We start from the raw sequence: 16,804 nt of genomic DNA on the forward strand, positions 1-16,804 counted from the left end.
AAAAAAAAAACTACAGTAAGTCAGGATCAGAGAGAAGGCAGGAAGGAAGAAAGGCAGGAGAAAGAGTAGGAAAACAGTAAAATAAAATGCAGGAGAAGCAGAAAAATAAGAGATGCAAGGTGGTTCAGGAGCCATATTGGTGAGTGTTATGAGCCCCATCTTTGTCATTTTCTGATGAGAGGCAGCATGATGCAAAGCAATGCCTGCTGAATAGAAGTTGAAAGATCTTACTTAACTTGGGCAAGCAACTTCAGCTCTCTGAGCTATAGTTTTCTTAACACTGAAATGACTCACTATGACCTTAACATTTCAGAATTGTTCTGAGAGTCTAATTAAGGAAAGTTTTAAAGAGTGCTTTATATACGAAAGGTTCAAATTTGAAATTACTTTGTAGTCATGTCTATGTGTTCTTTTTTCTCAGTGATTCTTTTCTGCAAGAACCCTTCCTCAAGGAGCAGCTTGAGCACCAGTAAAGATACCTTAACTCTCAAAGACTGTTTCCTTATATACAATATAAAAAAGATAATGGTAATTTTATCATTGAGTTGGGGTGGGAATTAAATGAATGTTAAGTGCTTAGTTCATGCAGCATGTCCTTGATGAATGTTAGCTATTATGTTTTTCTTCATCTGACAACTTGAGAGATTAAAAAATGTATTCATGAAGTATTGTGAGAACATATAAATAACTATATAAATGATAGCTTTTTTGTTTTGTTTTGGTTAAATTTTGGTATATTTAACACTGAACAAAGTGCACTGCACATGATAATTTCTCAGTAGATATTTGCTGAATCAATGTCTTATTTAGAATTTCATCAAATACTACTTCTTTTTTCATCTCCGTTTTCCCTTTAATATTCTTTTCACTCTTGGCTTTTCTTTTCTCTCCTCTGTCTGATGAGAGTCATATTTCCTTATGAGGCCATGTTCTTAACAGTTCTCACTCTCACTTTGCAAAGATGTCTGTAGCTATTTTCAACTGCTTCTCTGTATTGGTTCCCTGACTCTGGTCAAATTTTATCCTCTTTTCCTCTATACTCCTTGCTTAGGTGGTATTTTTCAGTCCTAGGTTTCCCTAGGGGACCCAATATTTGCATTTGCTGATTAGATTCATTCAGATTCACTTATTTGCTAAATTGTTTTGGCACTGAGCTAGAGTCAGAAGCCACAGTGGTGGTAAGGTTGCTCCAAGATATTGGACAATCATGGCCCTTAATGAGGTGGGTAATTTCTATGCATTGGAAGATGAAAAAGTCAGGATAGCTTTAATTAAAATACATTCAGTAGAGAAATCTCAGTTATCCATTAAACGTAAAGTATGTTCTGTAGGCATTCAAGTTGTGCCATTTCATGATAATAGTTTTGACCCACTGATTTATAAATACGCAAAGGAAATATTGTGAACAGAAAAAAATTTTTTCAAAAATTATTTTTCTATTGAAAGAGATTTAAGGGTTCTATCAATGACCTATGTCTACTATGCACCAATGTCCAAGTTATAAGCCTATGTACAAAAGCCTTCCTCTGGCAATGCTTCAGTTGATAGTTAAGCACTTTATGAATTCTCTATGAATCTTTGCTTACTGCATTTTATGAGATGCAGCTGAGATTTGACTTAATAAATCGCTCCAGAAATTTGGTTCTCCCTCACCTGCCAACTGAACTTAACAGATTTTGGTAGAAATGTCATTGATGAGTTCAAGCACATAAAAATGGAATTTCTGGGGCAATTGTTCAATAACTAAAAATGTCCAAATCATGATGAGTTAGAAACAGGTGAGATCCAGGACCCTGTTGAAAAAGGTAAAGAAAATGAAAAAGCATGCTGTTCTAGTTTGCTAATGCTGCTGAATGCAAAACACCAGAGATGGATTGACTTTTAAAAAGGGGTGTATTTGGTTACACAGTTACAGTCTTAAGGCCATAAAGTGTCTAAGGTAACACATCAGCAATCGGGGACCTTCACTGGAGGATGGCCAATGATGTCCGGAAAACCTGTTAGCTGGGAAGGTATGTGGCTGGCATCTGCTCCAAAGTTCTGGTTTCAAAATGGCTTTCTCCCAGGACGTTCCTTTCTAGGCTTCAGTTCCTCAAAAATGTCACTCTTAGTTGCACTTGGGATATTTGCCCTCTCTCAGCTTCTCCGGAGCAAGAGTCTGCTTTCAACGGCCATTTTCAAAATGTCTCTCATCTGCAGCTCCTGTGCTTTCTTCAAAGTGTCCCTCTTGGCTGTAGCTCCTCTTCAAAAGTTCACTCAGCTGCACTGAGTTCCCTCTGCCTGTCAGCTCATTTATATGGCTCCACTGATCAAGGCCCACCCTGAATGGGTGGGGCCACACCTCCATGGAAATATCTCATCAGAGTTATCACCTACAGTTGGGTGGGGTGCATTTCCATGCAAATCTAATCAACACCAATAAGGTCTGCCCACACAAGATTACATCAAAGATAATGGCATTTGGGGGACACAATATATTCAAACTGGCACACATGCTTTAATTATTAACTGCATGGGAAAATGTGAAGTTCTAGAGTCAGATGATAGAGGTCAAGTGAAAACTTTTGGTGGGAAAGTACCACCCGCAATCCCCATCCATGGACTCACAATTCATCCCTATAAAGCAAGAAACAAAGGACTGAAGAATGAGGCATGTTACAGCTCCCAGATGCCCCCAATAACCTAGTAGGAAATTGAGAAATGTATTTGTTGATATAATTTATTAGCTGCCCCAGTCAGTACTGTTCATTAGGATTTCTATATATGAGAGACATAAAATTGGAAAGTGGGAGAAAAAGACTTGACCAATTGGAAATGTAAAATAAAATGTGTTTAGCACATTAAATAAGTTTGAGAAAACATCATTATTCCAGATTTTAAAAATGGAGTGATGCTGAGGAAGATTATGGGAGGCCAACTCCCTCCCAAGATTTCCTTCTTTGGTGACGACTCCTGTCAATCCATGGTTACCTCCAGCTCAAAGCTCCCATCAGTGAGATTCTTGACTGCAAAGCTCAGAAATGCAGACTCCTCTGGTAAGGACTTTCGATCCCACCCATAGAGCAAACACTTCTATTTATCATCTTTCAATGCACTTAATACACATAAATTACATTTGTTTGTTTCTTTCAATAATATTTATCAAGTGCCTATTTGGGGTCAGGCACATTCTAGGTACTGTAAAGATAAATTATATATGGCTTCTTTCCTTAGGTAGCACATACTTTTGTGAGGCAGTCATACAAGCAGATTTTCCCCTATAATTTAATAAGGACACTATAATTTAATAATGCTTCTGAAGAGTGTGACAAATTAGGTGCCAGTTGAATGAAAAGGTAAAGGAAAATCTAATTGAAAAAATGGATAATGGATATATATATATATATATATATATATATATATATATATATATCTTTTCATAAAAATAGAACATTTATTCACAAATAAAAAGGCATTTCAGAGCAACCACTACATCATAGAGTACTAATTTTCTATCACAAATGCTGCAGACATTTAAAGAAAAAGTTGCCTTCAGACTGAGGCAAAATAAGTGAGTTCTCGTTTAACCACTGTTCCAGTGTCCTAAATCTGCCATTATGCAGAATGCCAGCAATGGATTGACTTTTATAAAGGGGGTTTGTTTGGTTACAAAGTTACAGTCTTAAGACCATAAAAGTGTCCAAGCTAAGGCATCAACAAAACTTAAATCATTTCAGTAATAATAGGTAAGTACAAGATCCCATCAAAATCCGTTACAGGCCTGGTCTGTCCTAAGGAAAAATTTCCCTCTAGCTGTGGACCTGTGAAACTTAGAACAAATTCTCTGCTGCCAATGTACAAAGGAGGGACAGTTATAGGATAAACATTCCCATTGCCATAAAGAGAAACAGTAAGGAAAACGGGGTTTAAGGGACGAAAACAATTCATAAAACACACAGGGCAAACTCCATTAGATTCCAAAGTCTGAGAGTCATTTATAGAACATCGTTTTATTTTGGGGCTTGTGAGAGTAGGAGTCCAACCCTTTCCAAAAGCTTATGTGTCGGCCTTTTTCTCTCCAAATGCTGGGGTGAGTGCTCCAACATATCCAAACACTGGAAAGACCAGCTTCTCGCCCCACCCTCCTTAAATAGTGGGGTGCCACCCAGACTTTGCCTCTCCAGGGCAAAGACTCTCCCCTCTCCTTACGGTGGGGTGGTGGCCAGCCTTTCTCCATCCCATAGGAATGTGCTCCACCCTCTCTGGGGCCTGGGGTGGCAGCACTCTTCCTGAGCATCAAGGTGGAAGGCCTGCCCTCTGCCTCCAGGGCAAATTCACCCTTTCCACGTACATGGGCTGCTCCACTCTCCCTGCCTGAGACCTCTTGATTCCAGACTTCAATCTCCATGGCTCTGACCTTGAAGAAATTTTTCCTTCAATTTGCTCCTTCTTCATCTCCTCCAGTCCAGACCAGCAGCGTTTCTGTTTATACAGATTTTGCAAAAATTCTGCAGGCTTGGCATGCAGTTTACAGCGATCAAAGCCATCAGACAATAGGACTTTCCACAAATCCTTTCTGGATAACTCCATCTCCAATCCTGGCTTATACTAAAATGGTGGTCAGAGTCCATGTTTGGTTAAATCCTCATGTAGGGCTGTAGCCTCTGGGGTCTCACTTTCTGAAAGCCTGGAATTATCCAAACTATGTTTCTGTTTTCTTTGTACCCAAGAGTTCATTTCTCCGCTTATCTCTGCCTTGTCACATTTTACTATAAGCTGCAAGGAGAAGCCAGGTTACATCCTCCACACATAATCTGCAGATCTCCTCAGCTAAGTATCCCAGCTCTTCGCTTTCAAATTCTGCCTTCCATCTGACTCCAGGACACAATTTTGCCAAATTCTCTGCCATTTTAAAATAAGGATTCCCTTTCTTCCAGTTCTCAATGCACATTCATCATTTCTGCTCAAGTCCTCATCAGAAGTATCTTTAGAGTCCATATTTTCACAACAGTCTCTTCAAAGCAGTCTAGGCCTTTTCCATCAAGCTCTGCACAGTTCTTCCAGAGTTTTCCCCTTATCCATTTAAAAAGCTGTACGAACATGTTTGGTATTTGCAACCTCAGCAGCACCCCACTTCTCTGGTACCCAAATCTGTTCTGGTTTGCTAATGCTGCCAGAATGCAAAATACCAGAAATAGATTGGCATTTATAAAGGGGGTTTACTTGGTTACAAAGTTACAGTCTTAAGGCCATAAAAGTTTCCGAGCTATGGCATCAACAATAGGGTATCTCCACTGAAGGATGGCCAATGATATCTGGAAAACCTCTATTGGCTGGGAAGGCACATGGCTGGCATCTGCATGCTCCTAGGTTGCATTTCAAAATGGTGTTCTCCAAAATGTCAGTGTCAGCTTTCTACACCCATCTTCAAAATGTCTCTTTCAGCTGCAGCTCTCTAAAATGTCACTCACAGCTGCTCTGAGTTCCTTCTGTTTGTCAGCTCTTCTATATGGCTCCAGTGATTTCATTCAGACCCACCTTGAATGGGTGGGATAACACATCCATAGAAATTGTCCCATGAAGGTCTTGCCCACAGTTGATTGAGTCACGTCTCCATGGAAACAATCAAAGGATTCCAACCTAATCAACACTAATACATCTGCCCCCACAAGACTGCATGGCATTTGGGGGGGTTGTAATGTATCCAAACAGGCACAAACCCTGTCATTCATTCATCTCTGCTGTCATTTAAAAAAATTATTTAACATCAACATGTGTCAGGGACCAAATTAGGCCAGTTACTTCTCTTATAATTGATCTTGGAAAAGTCATTTGATGGCATATGAACCTCCTCATCTGTAAATTGAGCATTATAATTTTTATTTCACTTAGGTCATTATAACAATTAAGGGTCATAGAGCTTGACAAATACCTATGTATTATTTATTACTGTAACTTGGAAAATTATATATATAAGAAGAAATGATCAGGAATGCCCTAATTCTATTTAATTCATAAACTTTCCATCCCTCTATTCATTGTTACTTCAGCGCTCCCTGATTGATTCTCAATTATTAACTCCAAACTTGAAATAAAATCATATGGGGAATGTCAAGTTTCCATTTTCAATGTAGAAAAATTGAAAGAATGATGCTCCCACTCTAACAATAAGAAAAGTCCAGATAATTTACAAAATTATAACTTTTCTTGAATCTTCCAGAGAGCTGAGGTCACAGGATGATCACCTAGCTTGACATTCAAGGAAAGACATGTGCTACCAAGTAAAGATATGATGCAAGCACTTGCTTACCTGTGGTAGAGCACAGGCAGAAGAGACCTTAGGCATCATGCAAGCCAGTAAGAATAATTCAACTTAATTTTTTACCAGTGATGAAAGGTCATGTATGGGCTAGAATGAGAGTATAAAACTCCTGGCTGCCACAGACACAAAGAAGTTTGCACCACTCATATACTTTTTGAGCTCACCAGGGGCTCAAAAGGAAGATTAAGGCAGAGAGAAAGTGCTCCGAGAAACTCTGGTGCAGATCTAGCAGGTAAGGCACAGTAGTTGCTGCAGGAAAGGATCTGCACAGGGGTCCTTCTCCTCTATAAACACTAAGGAACAAAAGATTTAAGTCACTGTGGAAAGGACAAGAACCCGTTATACTCTCAGGTCACTGGTAAACACCCATTCCATTTGGGAAAAGGGAACAAAACTAAATCTTTACATCTCGGCAAAAGACAGGAAACTATCATGAGCCCAGACCATTAGAGATCCCCTATTTCTCAGGGAAAGAAAGGATCACTGAGAAAGCCCCACACCAAGATGAGGAACAGAGGGCCTTCCTAGGACTGAATGCAGCCAGAAGAAAGCCCCTCCAACAAGCACTGAGTGAGATTTAACATCAGTCTATGAAAGGGAGAGGTAAGAACACAAAGAAATAACTCTGAAGTAGAGGCTCAGAGAGGGAGTAGAAAACAGAGTGAAACAGGAACAGTAAGAAAAACACTCCAGCAATAAAGAGCACTTCATCCCACTAAGCAGAAGAAGAATTTGAAGCTGAAGTTACACTCAGGATAACCCTATCAACAACAAAACCCAACCCAGATTCATTCCTGACTAGATTGGCTGAATCATCCACACTAAATGCCTAGCAGAAGATGGATGCCCATTTCCTAAATTAAATACCATTTACCCACTCTCAACTGACCTGCACAGGATATTCAGTTTTCGACCAAAAATTATGAGCAGGAAAATAAGCAAGGAAGCAATACAAAAGCAACATTTTATTAAAAGATACAGTAATCAATAAAACAATATGTAGATATGACTGGGATTTTGGAACTATTAGACAGGAATTTAAAATAACTAAAACAAACTTATTAAAGTCTCTAATGGAAAGGGGAACAATATATATAAATGGACGGAGATTTTCAGTAGAGAATGGATGCTATAAGAATCAAATGGTAGTGCAATTAACAAATAAAAACACATGGTAACATATATTAAAAATGTCTTTAACAGGGACATAAGTGAACTTCAATTTCAATAGATGAAATAGAAAAAAGAAATCCTACAAAGATGATTTACATAGATCAAATACTGAAATACAAAGTTGAAAGAGGAGAAGAATACATAATTGAATGTAAAAGAACTGTGGGACAATATCACACAGGGGCACATATGTGAAATATAAGTACTAGAATGAGAAGAGAGAATGAAACAGAAAAAATATTTGAACCTTAGAGAACACAAAACAAGATAAATCCAAACATACACATACACAACACACATATAGGCATATTATATTCAAAAAGTTGAAAACCAAAGATAAAAAGAAAATCATGAAGACAGCCAGACCAAAAACAAAACAAAAACCATACATTGCGTACAGAGGAACAAAAAGAACTACAGGAAACAGTCATAAAAATTATTTAAGTCTAAAAGAAATGTGGTGATATCTTCCAAGTGCTGAAAGAAAAAAAATTGTCAACCAAGAATTCCATGCCCATTGAAGATAACTTTTAAAAATAAATAGGGAATAAAGACTTTTCTGGAAAAACAAAAACCAGGAAAATTAATTATTAGGAAGCTGTTGTTCTAGTTTGCTAATGCTGCCGGAAGGCAAAACACAAGAGATGGATAGGCTTTTATAAAAGGGGGTTTATTTGGTTACACAGTTACAGTCTTAAGGCCATAAAGTGTCCAAGGTAACACATCAGCAATCGGGTACCTTCACTGGAGGACGGCCAATGGCGTCCGGAAAACCTGTTAGCTGGAAAGGCACGTGTCTGGCGTCTGCTCCAAAGTTCTGGGTTCAAAATGGCTTTCTTCCAGGATGTTCCTATCTAGGCTGCAGTTCCTCAAAAATGTCACTCTCGGTTGCTCTTGGGGCATTTGTCCTCTCTTAGCTTCTCCAGAGCAAAAGTCTGCTTTCAATGGCTATCTTCAAACAGTCTCTCATCTGCAGCTACTCTCTCAGCTTCTGTGCTTTCTTCAAAGTGTCCCTCTTGGCTGTAGCTCCTCTTCAAAATGTCACTCTCAGCTGCACTGAGTTCCTTCTGTTTGTCAGCTCATTTATATGGCTCCAGGGATTTAATTTAGATCCACCCTGAATGGGTGAGGTAACACCTCCATGGAAATTATCCAATCAGAGTCATCACCCACAGTTGAGTGAGGTGCATCTCCACAGAAACACTCCAAGAATTACAATCTAATCAACACTGATACATCTGCCCACACAAGATTACATCAAAGATAATGAAGTTTTGGGGGACATAGCATATTCAAACTGGCATGCCTGTATTATAAGAATTGTTGAATTTTTCAGTCCAAAGGAATATAATACCAGAGAGAAACCTGGAACTCAATAAAGAAATGAAGAATTCTGGAAATAGTATGAATAAAAGTAAGTAAAAACTCATAGTTTATTTTTAAAATTTCTCTACATTAAGACTGTCTATAGAAAAATAGCAGCAATTAATTTTGTGTTTATAGCATGTATAAACATGGAACATATGAAAATAATAGTAGAAAGGGAGTAAATAATTTGGGATATAGTCTCCAAAGTGTATTGCACTGTACATGAAGGACTATATTATTTAGAGGTAGACTATGATTAACTAAGCATGCCTATTTTAAACTGTAGGACAATTTCAAAATATTTTTCAATAAGAGGCTAATAATAATTCAAAAGTTCAGATAAAATGGAATTATAAACAATAGTAAAAAGAAGGCAGAAAAGAGATTAAAAGAAAGAAAAAGCTAATGGAATAAAGAGAAAACACCTAGGAAGATGGTTGATCTTAATCCAAATATGTCAATATTGTGTTAAATATAAATGATCTAAATACATCAATTAAAGGATAGAGATGTCAGGTAATATTTTAAAAGTCAAGACCCAACTACTTGATGTCTATAAGAAACACACTTTTAATAAAATGGCGGGGGGCGGGGCAAGATGGCAGACTGGTGAGCAGTATGTTTTAGTTACTCCTCCAGGAAAGTAGGTAGAAAGCCAGGAACTGTGTGGACTGGACACCACAGAGCAATCTGACTTTGGGCATACTTCATACAACACTCATGAAAACGTGGAACTGCTGAGATCAGCGAAATCTGTAAGTTTTTGCGGCCAGGGGACCCGCGCCCCTCCCTGCCAGGCTCAGACCCGTGGGAGGAGGGGCTGTCAGCTCCGGGAAGGAGAAGGGAGAACTGCAGTGGCAGCCCTTATCGGAAACTCATTCTACTGATCCAAACTCCAAACATAGATAGACTGAGACCAGACACCAGAGAATCTGAGAGCAGCCAGCCCAGCAGAGAGGAGACAGGCATAGAAAAAAAACAACACGAAAACTCCAAAATAAAAGCGGAGGATTTTTGGAGTTCTGGTGAACATAGAAAGGGGAAGGGCCCTGAGGCGCATATGCAAATCCCGAAGAAAAGCTGATCTCTCTGCCCTGTGGACCTTTCCTTAATGGCCCTGGTTGCTTTGTCTCTTAGCATTTCAATAACCCATTAGATCTCTGAGGAGGGCCCGTTTTTTATTTTATTTTTTTTTTTAATCCTTTTTTCTTTTTCTAAAACAATTACTCTAAGAAGCCCAATACAGAAAGCTTCAAAGACTTACTATTTGGGCAGGTCAAGTCAAGAGCAGAACTAGGAGAGTTCTGAGACAAAACGCAATAATCCAGTGGCTGAGAAAATTCACTAAACACCACAACTTCCCAAGAAAAGGGGGGTGTCCGCTCACAGCCATCATCCTGGTGGACAGGAAACACTCCTGCCCATCGCCAGCCCCATAGCCCAGAACTGCCCCAGACAACCCAGTGTGACGGAAGTGCTTCAAATAACAGGCACACACCACAAAACTGGGCATGGACATTAGCCTTCCCTGCAACCTCAGCTGATTGTCCCAGAGCTAGGAAGGTGGAGCAGTGTGAATTAACAAAGCCCCATTCAGCCATCATTTGAGCAGACTGGGAGCCTCCCTACACAGCCCAGCAGCCCAGAACTGCCCTGGGGGGACGGCACTCACCTGTGACATAGCACAGTCATCCCTCAACAGAGGACCCAGGGTGCACGGCCTGGAAGAGGGGCCCACTTGCAAGTCTTAGGAGCCATACGCCAATACCAAGGACTTGTGGGTCAGCGGCAGAGACAAACTGTGGCAGGACTGAACTGAAGGATTAGACTATTGCAGCAGCTTTAAAACTCTAGGATCACCAGGGAGATTTGATTGTTAGAGCCACCCACCCTCCCTGACTGCCCAGAAACACGCCCCATATACAGGGCAGGCAACACCAACTACACACGCAAGCTTGGTACACCAATTGGACCCCACAAGACTCACTCCCCGACTCACCAAAAAGGCTAAGCAGGGGAGAACTGGCTTGTGGAGAACAGGTGGCTCGTGGACGCCACCTGCTGGTTAGTTAGAGAAAGTGTACTCCACGAAGCTGTAGATCTCATAAATTAGAGATAAGGACTTCAATTGGTCTACAAATCCTAAAAGAACCCTATCAAGTTCAGCAAATGCCACGAGGCCAAAAACAACAGAAAATTATCAAGCATATGAAAAAACCAGACGATATGGATAACCCAAGCCCAAGCACCCAAATCAAAAGACCAGAAGAGACACAGCACCTAGAGCAGCTACTCAAAGAACTAAAGATGAACAATGAGACCATAGTACGGGAGATAAAGGAAATCAAGAAGAACCTAGAAGAACATAAAGAAGACATTGCAAGACTAAATAAAAAAATGGATGATCTTATGGAAATTAAAGAAACTGTTGACCAAATTAAAAAGATTCTGGAAACTCATAGTACAAGACTAGAGGAAGTTGAACAACGACTCAGTGACCTCGAAGATGACAGAATGGAAAATGAAAGCATAAAAGAAAGAATGGGGAAAAAATTGAAAAAATCGAAATGGACCTCAGGGATATGATAGATCATATGAAACGTCCGAATATAAGACTCATTGGTGTCCCATAAGGGGAAGAAAAGGGTAAAGGTCTAGGAAGAGTATTCAAAGAAATTGTTGGGGAAAACTTCCCAAATCTTCTAAACAACATAAATACACAAATCATAAATGCTCAGCGAACTCCAAATAGAATAAATCCAAATAAACACACTCTGAGACATATACTGATCACACTGTCAAACACAGAAGAGAAGGAGCAAGTTCTGAAAGCAGCAAGAGAAAAGCAATTCACCACATACAAAGGAAACAGCATAAGACTAAGTAGTGACTACTCAGCAGCCACCATGGAGGCAAGAAGGCAGTGACACGATATATTTAAAATTCTGAGTGAGAAAAATTTCCAGCCAAGAATACTTTATCCAGCAAAGCTCTCCTTCAAATTTGAGGGAGAGCTTAAATTTTTCACAGACAAACAAATGCTGAGAGAATTTGCTAACAAGAGACCTGCCCTACTGGAGATACTAAAAGAGCCCTACAGACAGAGAAACAAAGAAAGGACAGAGAGACTTGGAGAAAGGTTCAGTACTAAAGAGATTCAGTATGGGTACAATAAAGGATATTAATAGAGAGGGGAAAAATATGGCAAACATAAACCAAAGGATAAGATGGCTGATTCAAGAAATGCCTTCACGGTTATAACGTTGAATGTAAATGGATTAAACTCCCCAATTAAAAGATATAGATTCGCAGAATGGATCAAAAAAAATGAACCATCAATATGTTGCATACAAGAGACTCATCTTAGACACAGGGACACAAAGAAACTGAAAGTGAAAGGATGGAAAAAAATATTTCATGCAAGCTACAGCCAAAAGAAAGCAGGTGTAGCAATATTAATCTCAGATAAAATAGACTTCAAATGCAGGGATGTTTTGAGAGACAAAGAAGGACACTACGTACTAATAAAAGGGGCAATTCAGCAAGAAGAAATAACAATCATAAATGTCTATGCACCCAACCAAGGTGCCACAAAATACATGAGAGAAACACTGGCAAAACTAAAGGAAGCAATTGATGTTTCCACAATAATTGTGGGAGACTTCAACACATCACTCTCTCCTATTGATAGATCAACCAGACAGAAGACCAATAAGGAAATTGAAAACCTAAACAATCTGATAAATGAATTAGATTTAACAGACATATACAGGACATTACATCCCAAATCACCAGGATACACATACTTTTCTAGTGCTCATGGAACTTTCTCCAGAATAGATCATATGCTGGGACATAAAACAAGCCTCAATAAATTTAAAAAGATTGAAATTATTCAAAGCACATTCTCTGACCACAATGGAATACAATTAGAAGTCAATAACCATCAGAGACTTAGAAAATTCACAAGTACCTGGAGGTTAAACAACACACTCCTAAACAATCAGTGGGTTAAAGAAGAAATAGCAAGAGAAATTGCTAAATATATAGAGACGAATGAAAATGAGAACACAACATACCAAAACCTATGGGATGCAGCAAAAGCAGTGCTAAGGGGGAAATTTATAGCACTAAACGCATATATTAAAAAGGAAGAAAGAGCCAAAATTAAAGAACTAATGGATCAACTGAAGAAGTTGGAAAATGAACAGCAAACCAATCCTAAACCAAGTACAAGAAAAGAAATAACAAGGATTAAAGCAGAAATAAATGACATAGAGAACAAAAAAACAATAGAGAGGATAAATATCACCAAAAGTTGGTTCTTTGAGAAGATCAACAAGATTGACAAGCCCCTAGCTAGACTGACAAAATCAAAAAGAGAGAAGACCCATAGAAACAAAATAATGAATGAAAAAGGTGACATAACTGCAGATCCTGAAGAAATTAAAAAAATTATGAGGATACTATGAACAACTGTATGGCAACAAACTGGATAATGTAGAGGAAATGGACAATTTCCTGGAAACATATGAACAACCTAGACTGACCAGAGAAGAAATAGAAGACCTCAACCAACCCATCACAAGCAAAGAGATCCAATCAGTCATCAAAAAGCTTCCCACAAATAAATGCCCAGGGCCAGATGGCTTCACAGGGGAATTCTACCAAACTTTCCAGAAAGAACTAACACCAATCTTACTCAAACTCCTTCAAAACATTGAAGAAAATGGAACACTACCTAACTCATTTTATGAAGCTAACATCAATCTAATACCAAAACCAGGCAAAGATGTTACAAAAAAGGAAAACTACTGGCCAATCTCCCTAATGAATATAGATGCAAAAATCCTCAGCAAAATACTTGCAAATCGAATCCAAAGACACATTAAAAAAATCATACACCATGACCAACTGGGGTTTATTGCAGGCATGCAAGGATGGTTCAACATAAGAAAATCAATCAATGTATTACAACACATTAACAAGTCAAAAGGGAAAAATCAATTGATCATCTCAATAGATGCTGAAAAAGCATTTGACAAAATCCAACATCCCTTTTTGATAAAAACACTTCAAAAGGTAGGAATTGAAGGAAACTTCCTCAACATGATAAAGAGCATATATGAAAAACCCACAGCCAGCATAGTACTCAATGGTGAGAGACTGAAAGCCTTCCCTCTAAGATCAGGAACAAGACAAGGATGCCCGCTATCACCACTGTTATTCAACATTGTGCTGGAAGTGCTAGCCAGGGCAATCCGGCAAGACAAAGAAATAAAAGGCATCCAAATTGGAAAAGAAGAAGTAAAACTGTCATTGTTTGCAGATGATATGATCTTATTTCTAGAAAACCCTGAGAAATCGACGATACAGCTACTAGAGCTAATAAAGAAATTTAGCAAAGTAGCGGGATACAAGGTTAATGCACATAAGTCAGTAATGTTTCTATATGCTAGAAATGAACAAACTGAAGAGACACTCAAGAAAAAGATACCATTTTCAATAGCAACTAAAAAAATCAAGTACCTAGGAATAAACTTAACCAAAGATGTAAAAGACCTATACAAAGAAAACTACATAACTCTACTGAAAGAAATAGAAGGGGACCTTAAAAGATGGAAAAATATTCCATGTTCATGGATAGGAAGACTAAATGTCATTAAGATGTCAATTCTACCCAAACTCATCTACAGATTCAATGCAATCCCAATCAAAATTCCAACAACCTACTTTGCAGACTTGGAAAAGCTAGTTATCAAATTTATTTGGAAAGGGAAGATGCCTCGAATTGCTAAAGACACTCTAAAAAAGAAAAACGAAGTGGGAGGACTTACACTCCCTGACTTTGAAGCTTATTATAAAGCCACAGTTGCCAAAACAGCATGGTACTGGCACAAAGATAGACATATAGATCAATGGAATCGAATTGAGAATTCGGATATAGACCCTCAGATCTATGGCCGACTGATCTTTGATAAGGCCCCCAAAGTCACCGAACTGAGCCATAATGGTCTTTTCAACAAATGGGGCTGGGAGAGTTGGATATCCATATCCAAAAGAATGAAAGAGGACCCCTACCTCACCCCCTACACAAAAATTAACTCAAAATGGACCAAAGATCTCAATATAAAAGAAAGTACCATAAAACTCCTAGACGATAATGTAGGAAAACATCTTCAAGACCTTGTATTAGGCGGCCACTTCCTAGACTTTACACCCAAAGCACAAGCAACAAAAGAGAAAATAGATAAATGGGAACTCCTCAAGCTTAGAAGTTTCTGCACCTCAAAGGAATTTCTCAAAAAGGTAAAGAGGCAGCCAACTCAATGGGAAAAAATTTTTAGAAACCATGTATCTGACAAAAGACTGATATCTTGCATATATAAAGAAATCCTACAACTCAATGACAATAGTACAGTCGGCCCAATTATAAAATGGGCAAAAGATATGAAAAGACAGTTCTCTGAAGAGGAAATACAAATGGCCAAGAAACACATGAAAAAATGTTCAGCTTCACTAGCTATTAGAGAGATGCAAATTAAGACCACAATGAGATACCATCTAACACCGATTAGAATGGCTGCCATTAAACAAAAAGGAAACTACAAATGCTGGAGGGGATGTGGAGAAATTGGAACTTTTATTCACTGTTGGTGGGACTGTATAATGGTTCAGCCACTCTGGAAGTCAGTCTGGCAGTTCCTTAGAAAACTAGATATAGAGTTACCATTCGATCCAGCGATTGCACTTCTCGGTATATACCCGGAAGATTGGAAAGCAGTGACACGAATAGATATCTGCACGCCAATGTTCATAGCAGCATTATTCACAATTGCCAAAAGATGGAAACAACCCAAATGTCCTTCAACAGATGAGTGGATAAATAAAATGTGGTATATACACATGATGGAATACTACGCGGCAGTAAGAAGGAACGATCTCGTGAAACATATGACAACATGGATGAACCTTGAAGACATAATGCTGAGCGAAATAAGCCAGGCACAAAAAGAGAAATATTATATGCTACCACTAATGTGAACTTTGAAAAATGTAAAACAAATGGTTTATAATGTAGAATGTAGGGGAACTAGCAATAGAGAGCAATTAAGTAAGGGGGAACAATAATCCAAGAAGAACAGATAAGCTATTTAACGTTCTGGGGATGCCCAGGAATGACTATGGTCTGTTAATTTCTGATGGATATAGTAGGAGCAAGTTCACAGAAATGTTGCTATATTAGGTAACTTTCTTGGGGTAAAGTAGGAACATGTTGGAAGTTAAGCAGTTATCTTAGGTTAGTTGTCTTTTTCTTACTCCCTTGTTATGGTCTCTTTGAAATGTTCTTTTATTGTATGTATGTTTTCTTTTTAACTTTTTTTCATACAGTTGATTTAAAAAAGAAGGGAAAGTTAAAAAAAAAAAAAAAAGAAAAGAAAAACAAGGAAAAAAAAAAAGATGTAGTGCTCCCTTGAGGAGCCTGTGGAGAATGCAGGGGTATTCGCCTACCCCACCTCCATGGTTGCTAACATGACCACAGACATAGGGGACTGGTGGTTTGATGGGTTGAGCCCTCTAACACAGGTTTTACCCTTTTCAAGACGGTTGCTGCAAAGGAGAGGCTAGGCCTCCCTATGGTTGTGCCTAAGAGCCTCCTCCCGAATGCCTCTTTGTTGCTCAGATGTGGCCCTGTCTCTCTAGCTAAGCCAACTTGAAAGGTGAAATCACTGCCCTCCCCCCTACGTGGGATCAGACACCCAGGGGAGTGAATCTCCCTGGCAACGTGGAATATGACTCCCGGCGAGGAATGGAGACCTGGCATCGTGGGACGGAGAACATCTTCTTGACCAAAAGGGGGATGTGAAAGGAAATGAAATAAGCTTCAGTGGCAGAGAGAATCCAAAAGGAGCCGAGAGGTCACTCTGGTGGGCACTCTTACGCACACTTTAGACAACCCTT

The sequence above is a fragment of the Choloepus didactylus genome, chromosome 2 (genome assembly GCF_015220235.1).
Source record: "Choloepus didactylus isolate mChoDid1 chromosome 2, mChoDid1.pri, whole genome shotgun sequence".
NCBI classification, from domain to species: domain Eukaryota; kingdom Metazoa; phylum Chordata; class Mammalia; order Pilosa; family Megalonychidae; genus Choloepus; species Choloepus didactylus.